Here is a 13,978-nt window from a genome sequence, read left to right as displayed (position 1 = left end):
AACTCAATTATTCACCCATTTAAACTGAATAAATAATAACTCATTTAATCTCTAAACACCCATAAAATCGATATCATGTATCCTACTTCGTGATCACCGTCTCCTAACTTTATAGCTCACATCTTTTACTATCCCAACTCCAACATACTTTGACATCAACAAGACCTTCAACACATTAATCCTACAAATTCTTTATGTCTTTCCCCTTTGTTATAGCTATACCTTCAGTAGGTCAGCCCAGAAACATTAAAATCATTTTTGTCCTTTTACCTTCATATCTCACATATAATTAATTAGAAAATTCTACATATCCAGAATCAAAATGAATCCAAAATAAATCCAGAGCCCTTCTAATAAGTACCTGCACCACTCTATTCTGAGGCAGCATCCATATTCTCATTGATTATTATGATAGCCCCCAACCTACATTTATGTATCAGAAATTGGTACTTATTACCAACACAGCAGCCAAAGGGATTATTTTGAAATGTAAATCAGAGCATGTTACTACTTTGCTGAAAACTGTCCAATGGCTTTCTATTTAAGTCCAAATATAGTATAGCCTAAGTCATTGCATAGCTAAGTATAGCATAGCCATCAAGGTCTTTCAAGATTTGGACTCTTCTTACTAGCGTGACGTCTCTTAATACTCTCTCCCTTGTTCTAGTCACTCTAGTCACACTGCATACTTGCTCTTCCTGGAACATGGCAAGCATATTCCTGCATCAAGAAGTTTGCATTTGCTCTTCTCTTTGCCTGGATCATTCTTTTTCCAGAAAATCTGCATAGTTTCTTCTCTCACTGTTCATGTATAAACTGTTTTCACAGATGATAGATGATAGATAGATAGATAGATGATAGATAGATAGATAGATAGACAGAAAATTGTTCGTTTATCCCCACTAAGACTTGAGCTTCATGAGGGCAAGCATGTTGCCTTTATGTTCACTGCTATATTCTCAGAACCTAGAACGAGGCCTGGCACAAAACAGGTGTTTAATAAATTTTTGCTAAATAAGTGAATGTTGTTCAAAGGGAAATGGAAGTGAAAAAGAAGAGAATTCAACCAAAAGTCATAGAAACCAAGATCAAACAATGACTGATAGCCACTATAATGTTCTCAAAAGACCAAGGTCCTTAAAGTCACTATAATAAAGCTCAGAAGAGAATATGGTTGTTTGTGAAACCTGTTTCATAACAATGCTTCCTCTCAAAATTTCTTCTTATGCCTTGCCATTCATATTATCTTATGTTACCATCCCTTGGCTCTTCTGAGAAAATAACAAGATTTCAATGATTTCCAAGGCTATTTCCTGGGGTATGATTTAGAAAGTCTGTTTTTCTCTTCTAGGTGAAAACATGGAGTGCTCATAACCTTGATGAAGATTTCAGGCCTTGCTCTATCCGTGAAATTTTTAGGAACCCAACAATCTGCGAGTAAGCCAACATCAAGGACAAATTCTTGCATGTTGCACCTCCCACTATAAAGAAGGAAGCACACCACTTAGTAGGCCTCTTTAGATTCTAGCAGAATCCTACTCCACAATTGGGAATATTATTCCAGCATATTGAGTGACATTGGAGGCTGTCATCTGTGAGGGTCTGGAAGGAGCTCCATAGGAAGACCAGCCTCAAATGCATCCCTGGTCATATGACTTGGGTCTTATAACCTAGGGGATACTTTGTAATTAGAGATATTTGTGATGGGAAAACTCTATGGAGTTAGACTCTAAACAGCACAAAAATTGACTTCTACTTCTTCTGACAACAGAGAATTTTTTCAAATGTCCAGGTCTTTTTCTCATAATATGAGTTGTGGAGATTTAGTCCAAGAATATATCAACTGCCTCTACTTTAAAAGTTTTCATTCATTAAACTTTTATTTAAAAACCCTGTCTTTCTCACAAAGATACTTTGAAAACACCACGAAAGTACAAGAAATCCATACCTAGACTTTTCACATAGGCCCAGAAATTGTACAAATGTTTTTAAAATGTATAAAATTTGTCTCTAATACAGATTCAATTTTATTTTCAACTCAACTGGCGCTTTGTGTCATAGCAGTGTGTTCTGCTGGGTGTAGGATTCTCAACTTACTTCTTTTTGGGTTACTGTCCAATGCCTCAACCTTTTTATTTAGTGCCAAGTGTTCTTCAGTGAATTATATTGACTTAGCTTTAGTGCTTTCTTCAGGACATTTGTGAGAACTGCATTCTTTCCTAGTCACAGATTTTAAAATTTCAAGACAAAGTTGTTGTTTTTGTTATTGTTAGTATAGACTCCACAATCTAAATGACAAAATTTTCTTTCTGAATCTTAAATTTTATGAAAAGGTTGATTCTGGCTACTAATGGCTTTCATGCCTAAGAGCTAATAATGCATTTGTCTTCTAATCCCTTCTTTGGAAGAAAGAGGTATGGGGGTAAGCTCCTCTGGAAAATTAACAGAAAAATTGTAAGTTAAACAGGTCCTTCTAGATAAGCTGTTCTGGAGACTTCCCTCTTTGATTGCATATAGTTGAAACCAAACAGGTAAAATGGGAACCCATTCAATCCATGTTAAGATTTACCCAATCATCAGAGGATGACTGCCTAACCTATAAAAGATAAAAAGGGAACTCCATGCCTTGTCACACAGACAGATCAAATTTCTGTCTTTATCTGGCTTCTTAGAACAGAAAATAACACAACAGGCTCATAGTTAGTGTGGCTTAGACTGAGTTGAAAGGAATGAGTTCTGAGATCAAAAAGAGAGAAAGTCAAGTCAAAATGCAACAAGCAGGAAAACTCAGATTTTTGAATTCATGATAATTAGCCTAGAGTTTAAAAGATGTAGTAACAAAAATCTTGACTAGGAATCCATAAATAAGGTGAAGGGTATACCATTTCAGCACAGTAAATTAAAACTATGGTTTCCTAAAGAAACTGGCCAGACAAAACCTGAGAATGGACTACCTATTTTAATTATCAAGAACCAGAAAACCAAGTCATTTGCTGCCAAAAAGATAAAGGTCAAATATCCAATGATGATGTAGACTTAATTCTGTTTCTGATGCAGTGGTGCCATTTAGATGTAATCTTTGAGTTTAGTCTTCTGCATAGTGAGCACAATTATTGGGTTTGCCAAAGCCATGTGTTCTTAATTTAGCAAGGGCATTTAGACACTTTAAAATAAAAATGAATGGATATGAAAGGAAAAACAAGAAATTTGAGGTGATGTAAAGTTGGGTTGCAGAGCTTCCTGAAAAATACCACGTACTATTAAAAACGCTACTCAGGCTATCACACAAATTTCACATTATTGTAACCAAATATCATTTACAAAGCCATCTAATACCTCATTAATGCTATAATGAATTCTCAGGGTGATGAGGAAGACAAGTTAGTGGCTTAGTTAGTAGCACTTTTAACATGTAAAAAATAAAAATGCCTGTATTATTATTATTGTGGCATAAACTATTTTTAAAAAAATTTTCTTCATAAATTTGGTAATAATTTTTTTCAATTGGGTGCTAAGAATAATGAATCAATCAACAAAACAGTTTGCTATTGCTAATTGCTGACAGAATGACATACTGGGCTGTATTTAAAGCACAGCATACCATTTATAAAACAGGATTTATGTATAATTTGTTATGTTCTGACAAAACAAATGCCCATAGAATACATAAGGAAATGATTCCTGCCATCCTTTGGGATCAGTTATCTCAAGAAAGAAACTATTCACCTGGGCATGAATACAGCCGTCTTGCTGTAATTATGTCTTCCTAATGTCACTGAATCAGAGACGTGACCAACTGCCTTGACCTACAATCTAGTTAAACTATCATTGGCAAATTCTTGCTTTCAAATTTCTTCATTTTGCAAGTTTAGTGTCTCTTTATTCTGTTTCTATTGACTAAAAAGTGGTGGTGTTCATAGCTGCATGATTAAAGAAAGTAAAAGTACATAAAAATGAAAATATCAATCCATCATTTGTGGAGTAGGGTCTGTGAGACGGTAGACTAATTTCTCATGGAGAACGTTAGGAGGAAAAAAAAGTGAGGAACTGGCAGAAAACTGGACCTATAGCCTAAAATAGAGGGCAGTTTATTTGTTTAAGTCAAAGGCAAAACAGCAAGGTAAACATCAGAAGTAATGTTACATTAATATGAACATTAACAGTACAACAGGTACACTCACCAACCAAGCACAGTGGATACTGGCTATCATGGGAGTGGGCTGCCAGATGTCTGTTGATGTGCTGGGGGGACTACCCTTTGGTTGCTGAATAATATGCATGTTTGGGAGTCTCGAAAGAGAGTCATGACAGAGGAGGGAAGGGAGGAACACTGGGAGTGAGGGGAAGTATGGGATCAGCAACTATTGACCAACTAGTGGGAAGTAATGTATTATTTTAGCAGTTGCTATGCCCACATGGTTCATGCTAGCTGTTTGTCAACTCTGATACAAAGTATGATTCACTCATACTCAGGCCAGAAGGCAGCAGGTTGGGTTCTAAGGAGCTGGAAGAATGGATTGGTAACACACCTGTGGTGGGTGGTATGTATGGCACATGTTATAAGAAGTCACCATCACTGGGTCTGAACACAAGACAGCAGGGCCTCCTCCCTGGTGGGCAACTTATTAACACATTTCTTGTCCCTGACAAGGATCTGCTGTGGGGAGGAGCCCTAACAAGTAGTCAGGCCTGGCAAACAGAGAACATTATTGGATGCTGGATGGTTGACATTAGGACTCCCAAATTCGACATCTCAGAGCATGGTGAATATGAAGTCTCAGTCCCATTAGATCACTGGCCTGGGATGAATTAAACATGCCCTGTCTTGACTGTTCAGAAATCAAGAGTAAGTTTGAGGCCTCGGAGGTGGAAATCAATGTGCCCAGCTGTAGAAGGATGATGAAGGTAGGAGCTGGGATTTTATTTGAACAATTTTCCTCAACCTGTAGAAATGATCAACAAACCCTTTAAAAACCACAAGTCTGTCCCATCTCAAACAATTTGTAATATGTGTTACATACCACAAATTATCCAAAAGAATAAATTCAATAGTATAATGCTAAAGAATTGTTTTAAGTCTCAAATGAGACTATTATAAAACTTCTACCCTGACATATAGCAAATATCCAGTAAATGTTATATAATATATAATATATAATAAATATGTTTATATAAATGTCTAACAAAGAGATTGTGTTTCCCACTTTTATCATAGAGAAGTTCTATGAATATGTAGTTGATTGAGCTAAATAAAAAAATCATTGAGAGTGAGATGATAACATACTTGACAAACATGCATATATTGACAAGGCAGCAGTCCCTAATTGAGCAATTCCTAAGCTCCATGCCTTTGCATTATACTGCTTACATATGTTAAACACGGCAAAACTGTCGGTATCACTAATTCTGGAGATAATGTGTGCAGTGTTGCGTGTCATTCCACTGACAAACAATTGGCAGGTAGCTTTTATAATAGCAAGATGGATTCTTGTATGGGATGTGTTGATTGCTTATGTCAGTCCCTTTAAAATGTAACAGCAGTCGTAATTAGAGCTGTAAATCTCTTCTAACTATAATTAGATTACTATTTATATCCATTGTCATTTTTTAAACAGCCTGAGACAGTACTGTGGAGCTAGAAAAGTTGTTAGGGGAGGTGGCCATGTGGTTCCCTTAAAACAATAATCGCTGTTAAGAATTACTTGCATGCTGTTTCATGAGTTTAAATACTGAGTCCCAAGAAACTATTTCAGAGAGGTGGCTCCATGAATCCTTAGTGTCCATGAAGGAAGTGTGTCTCCCAAGAAGCAGACCTAGTCTTTTAAGGGCTGCCCTAAGATAGATCATGCAGCCAATAGTTATATCTATCTGTACTTATGAGAACAAAATGGTGAGAGAGGATGTCTGCCTGATAGAAAACAGCTCTGTATTTTACATCTCATTAAATATCAATTCCCTCTTAAAGCATCATTTCGTTGACACCATAACCCAGTGAGACAACAGAATCATGCTGAAAATATATTGCTCATTTAAGATGCTGCCAGGTTGCTGAAGGCACTGGACAGGGTTCTCAACCCTTTACCTTCCTCTCTTCAATCTTCTTACAAAGGTTTAATAAATAAATAAGCCACAAGGAAATCAGGTTGGTTTCACATTCAGGAATATTGTAATAAATAACAGTTGGGCTTTATAATAACCAGTGGCAATATTCTGAATCTAGGCAAGAAATAAAATATGTGCAACCTGGCATTTGGGATATGCTGGGTCCCCCAACTTATTCCCCCATAAATCCTTTAAAAATATGAAGTATATTTTATCCTCTGAAATTAAACAGTATGATCAATAAATGAGACCAACTAGAATCATGTGATGCCCAGCACAAGATTTGTTCCCTAAGTGATGGTGAAGGAGAGGAATGAATGGAATAAGGGCATTCATTCCTCTGAATGAGCATGAATGCATTACCAGCATGGGATGAGGAGATGTCTCTTCTGGCATGAACACTGTGGGGCCTTCGGTAAGATATTTTACTACTCTAGCCTTCTTCACATTCATTTCCATTTCCCCATCTGGAAAATGAGAATATTATACTAGATGATCTTTAAAGCATTTTCTTGGGCTAAAATCTGATTATTATCTCTAAAGTCTGTGAACCCCTGTTTCCAGATTTAATACGTGGTAAAAGTCTCAAGCTGCCTATTTTAAGAAAAGTTTGATAGCTAGTGATACAATTTTTCCATAGTGCAAATGGAGCAGAGGTTCCAAATACTGACACTTTTGTTTTTTAAAAAAGTAAGTCATTACATTACTAGAAGAAAACATAAGTTATTTCTAAAAATATAATCTTGGAAAACAGAACCACCCCCACCCAAGTAGGGCACATAACCTTAAAGACATAAAGAAAATGCTGCCAAATCTTATATGATTCTTTTAAAGGCTGCATTCTTTTTTTTTTTTTTTTTTTTGAGACAGAGTCTCGCTCTGTCGCCCAGGCTGGAGTGCAGTGGTGCGATCTCGGCTCACTGCAAGCTCCGCCTCCCGGGTTCACGCCATTCTCCTGCCTCAGCCTCCCGAGTAGCTGGGACTGCGGGCGCCCGCCACCATGCCTGGCTAGTTTTTTGTATTTTTAGTAGAGACCGGGTTTCACCGTGTTAGCCAGGATGGTCTCGATCTCCTGACCTCATGATCTGCCCTCCTCGGCCTCCCAAAGTTCTGGGATTACAGGCGTGAGCCACCGCACCCAGCCTAAAAGCTGCATTCCATATGATGAGAAACACGAAGAAAATATTTTAAATGACAAACCAGGAAAAAACCTGCAATGCATATAGCAAAAGGCCAATTATATTCATACACAAAGAGTTCTTTAAAATGTACAGAAATCAACAACCAAAATTGGGAAAATACAATTAAAGGCAGTTTATAGCAAAAGAAATATAAGGGGCCAATGAACAGTAAAAAATCATCAAACTCTGATGATTAAAATAATGCAAATTTGAATAAATGTAAGATTTCATTTTAAATCTACTGTGTTTCAATTATTTTCAAGGTTTTATTATTCTTAGTGATTGGCTAGATATTCTCATGCTCTTAATATGGTGCATATTATGATGAAACTTCTTAGGAAAGCAATTGAATCACAGTTATCAAAGTTAAAGAATCTACTTTTGATTAAAAAATTCAAACTCTAAAAATGTGTCCTGTAAAAATACTACCACAAGATTGCAAAGATACATTTAGGGGCCAGATGAGATTATATTTATATATATATATATATTTTTTTTTTTTTTTTTGAGACATAGTCTCACTCTGTTGCCAGACTGGAGTGCAGTGGCACGATCTCAGCTCACTGTAACCTCCGCCCCTAGGGTTCAAGTGATTCTCCTGCCTCAGCCTCCCAAGTAGCTGGGACCACAGTTGCACGCCACCACGCCCAGGTAGTTTTTGTATTTTTAGTAGAGAGGGGGTTTCACCATGTTGGCCAGGATGGTCTTGATCTCTTGACCTCGTGATTTGCCCACCTTGATCTCCCAAAGTGCTGGGATTACAGGCATGAGCTACTGCACCCGGCCGTGATAATACATTTAAATAAAAGGATGCTAATTGAACCACTGTGTATGAAACACTTCTACTCCAATGTCTTTCTGCCATTATAAATTATGTAAACATTTAAGGACTAGTAAAATAAATTGTGTACCTTTATACAATGAGATACTCTGCTGCTGTTAAAAACGTAGAGGTAGATTTAAATGTGATAAAGTAGTTAACATATTGTTAAAAAAGCATTTTCATTATACATTTTAACCCCTACTGTTATAAAAGAAATATACATCCATTCTTGCATAAATATAGGTATATTTTATAGGAAAAACAAAATATTTAAATGGTTATATAGAGAGAACAGCATTGTAGGGAGAGAGTTTTACATTATTATAATATATATTCAGTGCTGTTTTAATTTTTTTACTTATAATTTTACTAAGTTGCATTAGGTGTGTAAAAGAAACAATGTTTAAAAGAAACATGGTGGGGAAAAGAATCATTGATTTAGAGAATATTAGTTATCTATGGAGGAAATCTGAGGGTCAGAAGTAGTCTCAAAATCCTGCCATTTACATTTGTTATAGATAATTATTTGAAATTAAAGGACTGATATTTATTCAGAAAAAGCAAATATGAAGCCACCATACCCAGGACACACAAAAACAGACAAATACATATACATGCACACACACTCACACACACACACACACACCTCGAAATTGATGGCAGAGGTAGCTATTGAATCCCAGTAGCCTTTTTCCACCTGTCCAAGTCCTAGCGCAAGATCCTTCCTGTCAAGCATTCACATAAAGAAAGCGTTGTTTCATGCAACATTGGTACAACTCCTGATTAGAAGACAAACACTGACCATGAGATTTCTGAGGGACGTATATTTCTTTGGAAATACAAGATTAAACCAAGTCATTTCAAAATTAAATTTTTGTGGCTAAAATTTCCTTGGATGAAACAGATGATTGAGAAAAAGATCCCAATTACTCAACAGATAATAATGCCCTCCTCCTGATGATCTTTACTACAGATTTAGCCTAAGAGTAATGAAATATTCATAAAGGTGTGCCCATTGATGAGCTCTGCGTCTTGATGTCAGAGAAAGAGTCCTGAATTTGGAGCCAGAAATCCTGGAATTTGATCTCTGTCTTTGTCTTTATTGCTTAGTCATGTCACTTAACCTCTTGAAGCCTCATCTCTGTTCTATGTATTGGAAATAATGATATATCCCCCAATGATTACTTCCAAATTTCAAACAGCTCACATGTAAAAAAATTGCTTTAAATATTCCAAGTGTGTCTTTATTTCTTTGTATTGACCAGTTAGCTGCAGGAATCAAGAAATAAGCACCCAGAGTAGAAAAGTCTGTATAAATTTTAACATGGATATAAGATACGATATTGAAATAGCCAAACCATCATATCAGTTAAAGTGAAATCTTTTTATTAAATAATAAATCAATTGTTGTATCTATCACCTGTTTGCTTTTAAAATTGAAGCTGAGGCCATTGAAAATAAAAGACATATCAGTGATAAAATTGAAAAGCTAAGTCGAGGCATTGGTGTAGAAAAAAAGACAATATATTTAAAAACCTGAAGTAAGGGAAGTTTGTTTGACGTGATAAAGTGGCATACATCTTAAATACAAAGATTCATAAATACTGGATTGAGAAAGTTCTGGATTTATTCCATTTAGTTTCTAAGAACATGGGAAAATTGGCTAACAAAAAGCATGAATTCAACATTCAACTTTGTATCTAGATGGTATTTGCCCAAGTTAATTTGAATTCCAATACCTCAAATTAAATTATGCATTTGTACTGTGGGTCTAAGGAGAGTGAATTGTGAAATGTTCAGTATTAGAATTGAATTGTCTCTAGATGAAGATGTCACATATTGGATGGTTAAAGTGTGGATTTGCATGCTTAGATTTTCAGAACCACTCATCAGTATAGCCATTAGCTGTGAGATGTATTCAATGCAATTAATTATTAATTACAAAGAATCAAAGTTTGTGAATGGCACACTTGTAATATAAGCTATTGCAATGAAAAAATCTGTATAATATTTTATTATTATGCACTTGCATTCTCATATACATTTCATGAGTAGAAAAAAATGTGAAAGTTTTAGCTAGAACATCGAAAATACCACATCAAAAAGTGTTACATAAGTAAATATTAAACTTGTGTTTCAATACAATGGAATAAAAATAAATTGAGCACTGCTCCTTTGACACATTATCTTGCTTGAATAAGAGTAACATGAGGCAGTCTGGACATCTAACAAGACTGTTTTTCAGACCCATTCTATGAGAGAGCTATTTACCAGGTCTGCTTACTCTTGGTTCATTTGATGCTCACTCAGTTCAGAAGATACGCATGCAAATAAATACGCCATTTCACATAAGGGGCATGTCCCTGAAAATGATATCACTGTCTTAGCCCTTTCGGATTTGCTGTAACAAAATATCATGAACTGGGTGGCTCTTAACCAATAGAAATTTATTTTTTACAGTTCTGTAGGCTAGAAAGTCCAAGATTAAGGCACTGGCAGATTCAGTGTCTGGTGAGGGCCCACCTTCTGGCTCATAAATAGCACCTTCTCATTGTGTCTTCAGATGGTGGAGGAGGTAAGGCAGCTCTGCAGATCCTCTTTCATAAGGGCACTAATCCCATTCATAAAGGTTCTCCTTAGATCTAACAACATCCCAAAGGCCCTACCTCCTAACACTATCACATTGGTGATTCAGTTTTCAACATGTTTTTTTGGGGGGGTGGTGCACAAACATTTACACAATTTTGGGGGGACATCAAGCAACCCAGCTCTACAGGGTGTCATAATAGAACAGTCACTAAAGTGTTGCATTTTTCCCAGTCATAGATTCTCCTAGCTGTATTTCATGTAACAGTTGGGAAATCTTTCCAGACTGTAGCTATATGAACAAAGCACTTTCTCATGTCAGGACACATCTACCAATTTTTTATTGCCTACTGTACTTTGCATCTGCATAACAAGCCATCTCTTGAAGGTATCACAAGTTTCCAGGAGAATTGCATTTTTACAGATATAATGCTAATCTTGTGGTAGGTCCAACACCGTAACTTTTATCAAGTTTTATGAACCAAAACTGCTCACCAGAACATAAGCAAATGGCAAAAGGAGAGGCCCAGAATAATGAACAAAACTCATTGCACTTAACTCAAAAAATTATTGAAAGCACTGATTGGCTGAGAATATACAATAGTACTCACAAATCGTTGGGGGGAGTGGTATAAGAAATATATAAGATGTAATGGAGATACATGTGTGTAAATATACAGATTATATATATATATAGGCTACATATACAATTTTATATAGAGATGTTTATACATTTTATAGAGAGATATAAAGATATTTTATATCACCATGTAATTCATATAGTTTTTTTCAGAAACAAACACCATTTGAATAAGTCCACTTATATGTGGCAGTGTTAGTGAGCACTTATCCTCATTAAAACCCAAAGAATTCTATGACCAGACAGAAGGATTAATTGAGTATGGTATTTTGAGATGAATTACATGTAAACGATGAACAGTTAATTTAAGCACAAAAAAACTAAACACCACAAACAATAAACATCAAGTAGATGATTTTAATCTTCCTCACCTAGATTCTGGAAAATCTTTAAGCATATGTATCTTAAGGAAGCGTTCAAATAAGATTATGTCTTCTACTTGAACTGTCCTGGTTTTTATTAAAATCATGCAAAGGGTGTAAGCAGAGAGTACATGTGGGGATACTTTTTTCTAAGAAACTTTTTAACAACCATATCCATTTGGAATGCCTATACATATTATTACTATCTACATTTCGATTGACATTTACACATGGATGTCTAATGATCATCTTAATAGGCCACACAGCCACTTGGCGAAACCAAAATAAATTTGTTGACCCTCAACAAACAGACCCACACCTATTCCTCCTAGTATGTGATACCACCACACTCCCAGTTGCTGAAGCCAGACAAGGAGTCACACCTAATTTTTCTGCAATTCGTCGGCAAGTCCTATGTACTCCTCCTTCAATATATCATATCAATATGCTCCTATTTTTCTACCACTGTAGGCCAAATCACCATCATCTCTTTCCTGGACTACTCTGGGTACTCCTACCTGGTCCTGCTTTTTTCTATTATTGCGTTTCTGCAATCCATTCTCCATAGAGCAGCCCAGTGATCTATAAAGCACAAATCAAACTATGTCATTCCCCTGCCTAAAATACAAAAATGGTCTTCCACCACAGTTGAAAGGACATCTAAATTTCTTATCATGGCTCATAAAGCACTGCATAGATTGAATCCTGCTGACTTCTTTGCTCTTATCACAGAAGGGTTCCCCTCACTCCTTTTGGGTAACAACAATAAAGTTTGAATTTTTGTAGCACAAAAGTTCTCATCCTTTCAGAAAAGGCAAAATGCATCTACCTATCATGTTGCAACCTTACAAAAATCTAAGGGGAGAAATTACCAATGAACTAAAGAACTACATAGCTATCTTTTTTCCTCTGATTCAAGTATTTTAAAAGCACTTGTTTTTCCCTAGAGAATGCTCCCAGAACAATATTATGTTTTATATGTCCTTTGAGTTTTGACCACTCTAAGTAGAACAGTCAGATCTGTGTTGCTTTATCAAGCCTCTTCGTAAAAATGGCCTAGTTCTTTTATTTGCCCTGCTAGATTGTTTATATGTGTTTGTAAAAAGCAAAGGAAATATTACATCTAAATGTCCAAGTCTTGCCGCTACATTTTTGAATCACTGCCATTCAATGCACTATTTTAGTCATTTTGTGATAACTTAATTGTTTTAGCAACACTAGAAAGTTCACTTCTTAGTAGGTAACAATTTCTCCTGTAATCCCAATCTTAGAAAAATAATTGTTTGATAGGACACAGCATATATCTTACTGCCTTGAATCTACTACATCTTTTAGGTTCCCAAGAGTTGGAAAATTAAGAAAAAAAAATTTAGTGATTTGGCCAAACTCAGACAAAAAAAAATTTAAAAATCCGTATAGATCACGAAACTGATTGCATACCCAATGCCTCTTAGCAAATGTTATTTTCATGAATTAAGTGTAAATGAATCAGAGACATATAAATTAAATCCCCCTTAAAGAGCACATAAGTTTAAAATGGAAGGTGCCTTTTGGAAAAATATGATTTCCAGCACAACCCAAACATTTATGTAATAGCTTGGGCCGTTTCACAATCTGAAAGTACATTTGAATTTATCCACTCCTCTGAACATTCAATATGAAAAAAAAATCTCACTTTATCATCAGAAGAAAATTCTCAAAGGTCTCAGGTATACAAAAGAGCTTTGATTTGATATTTCTAGTACGCAAATTACTAAATGTTATTTTAGAAGATTATGATAGAGAATGCCTGTTCATTTATTCTGAAAAGGTACTATACACACATATGTTAGCACCTTCCCAAAACAGAGATCAATCTTTAAAGGAGATGAATAAACACATAGTATTCTAAAACACTGAGTAGTAAAAATATCTTACAGAGAAAAATTAAGGGTAATTTGATAAACTACCAAATTTCAGAGATTGGGCAAATGAATTTGAATTTGAAGTAAGTTTCAATGTTGACTATGCCTACCAAGCGTAAATGTATTTAGCAGGCTTAGATCCCAAAATAGAAAAGATTGTCAGAAAGGATAAATTTGCCATACTTGTTTTGAAAACTAAACTGAAGTCTTCTTTTAAGACCAAGCTTTCTAGAGTTCTCTGAAAGGCTTAGTAAATTTGCAATCTTGTAGCTCATCTGATTCTATTGAAATCCCCACTGGGGTTAGACTTGTGAGCCTTTGACATTCTGAGCTTCCAGTTTCCTTTGCCATGACGAGAAGGGAAGATATTAGCATCCACG

General features: G+C 35.7%; 1 protein-coding gene across 1 annotated transcript in view; it reads right to left on the bottom strand.

Annotated features, from left to right (window-relative positions):
* The window catches only part of LOC134761654 (uncharacterized), a 985,940-nt gene that overhangs the window by 136,172 nt on the left and 835,790 nt on the right, over positions 1–13,978 (bottom strand). The window lies entirely within an intron of this gene.

Source organism: Pongo abelii, chromosome 5 (genome assembly GCF_028885655.2).
Source record: "Pongo abelii isolate AG06213 chromosome 5, NHGRI_mPonAbe1-v2.0_pri, whole genome shotgun sequence".
Classification (NCBI taxonomy): domain Eukaryota; kingdom Metazoa; phylum Chordata; class Mammalia; order Primates; family Hominidae; genus Pongo; species Pongo abelii.
The sequence above is the reverse complement of the archived record's forward strand: the minus strand, read 5'-3'. Positions and strand labels throughout refer to the sequence as shown.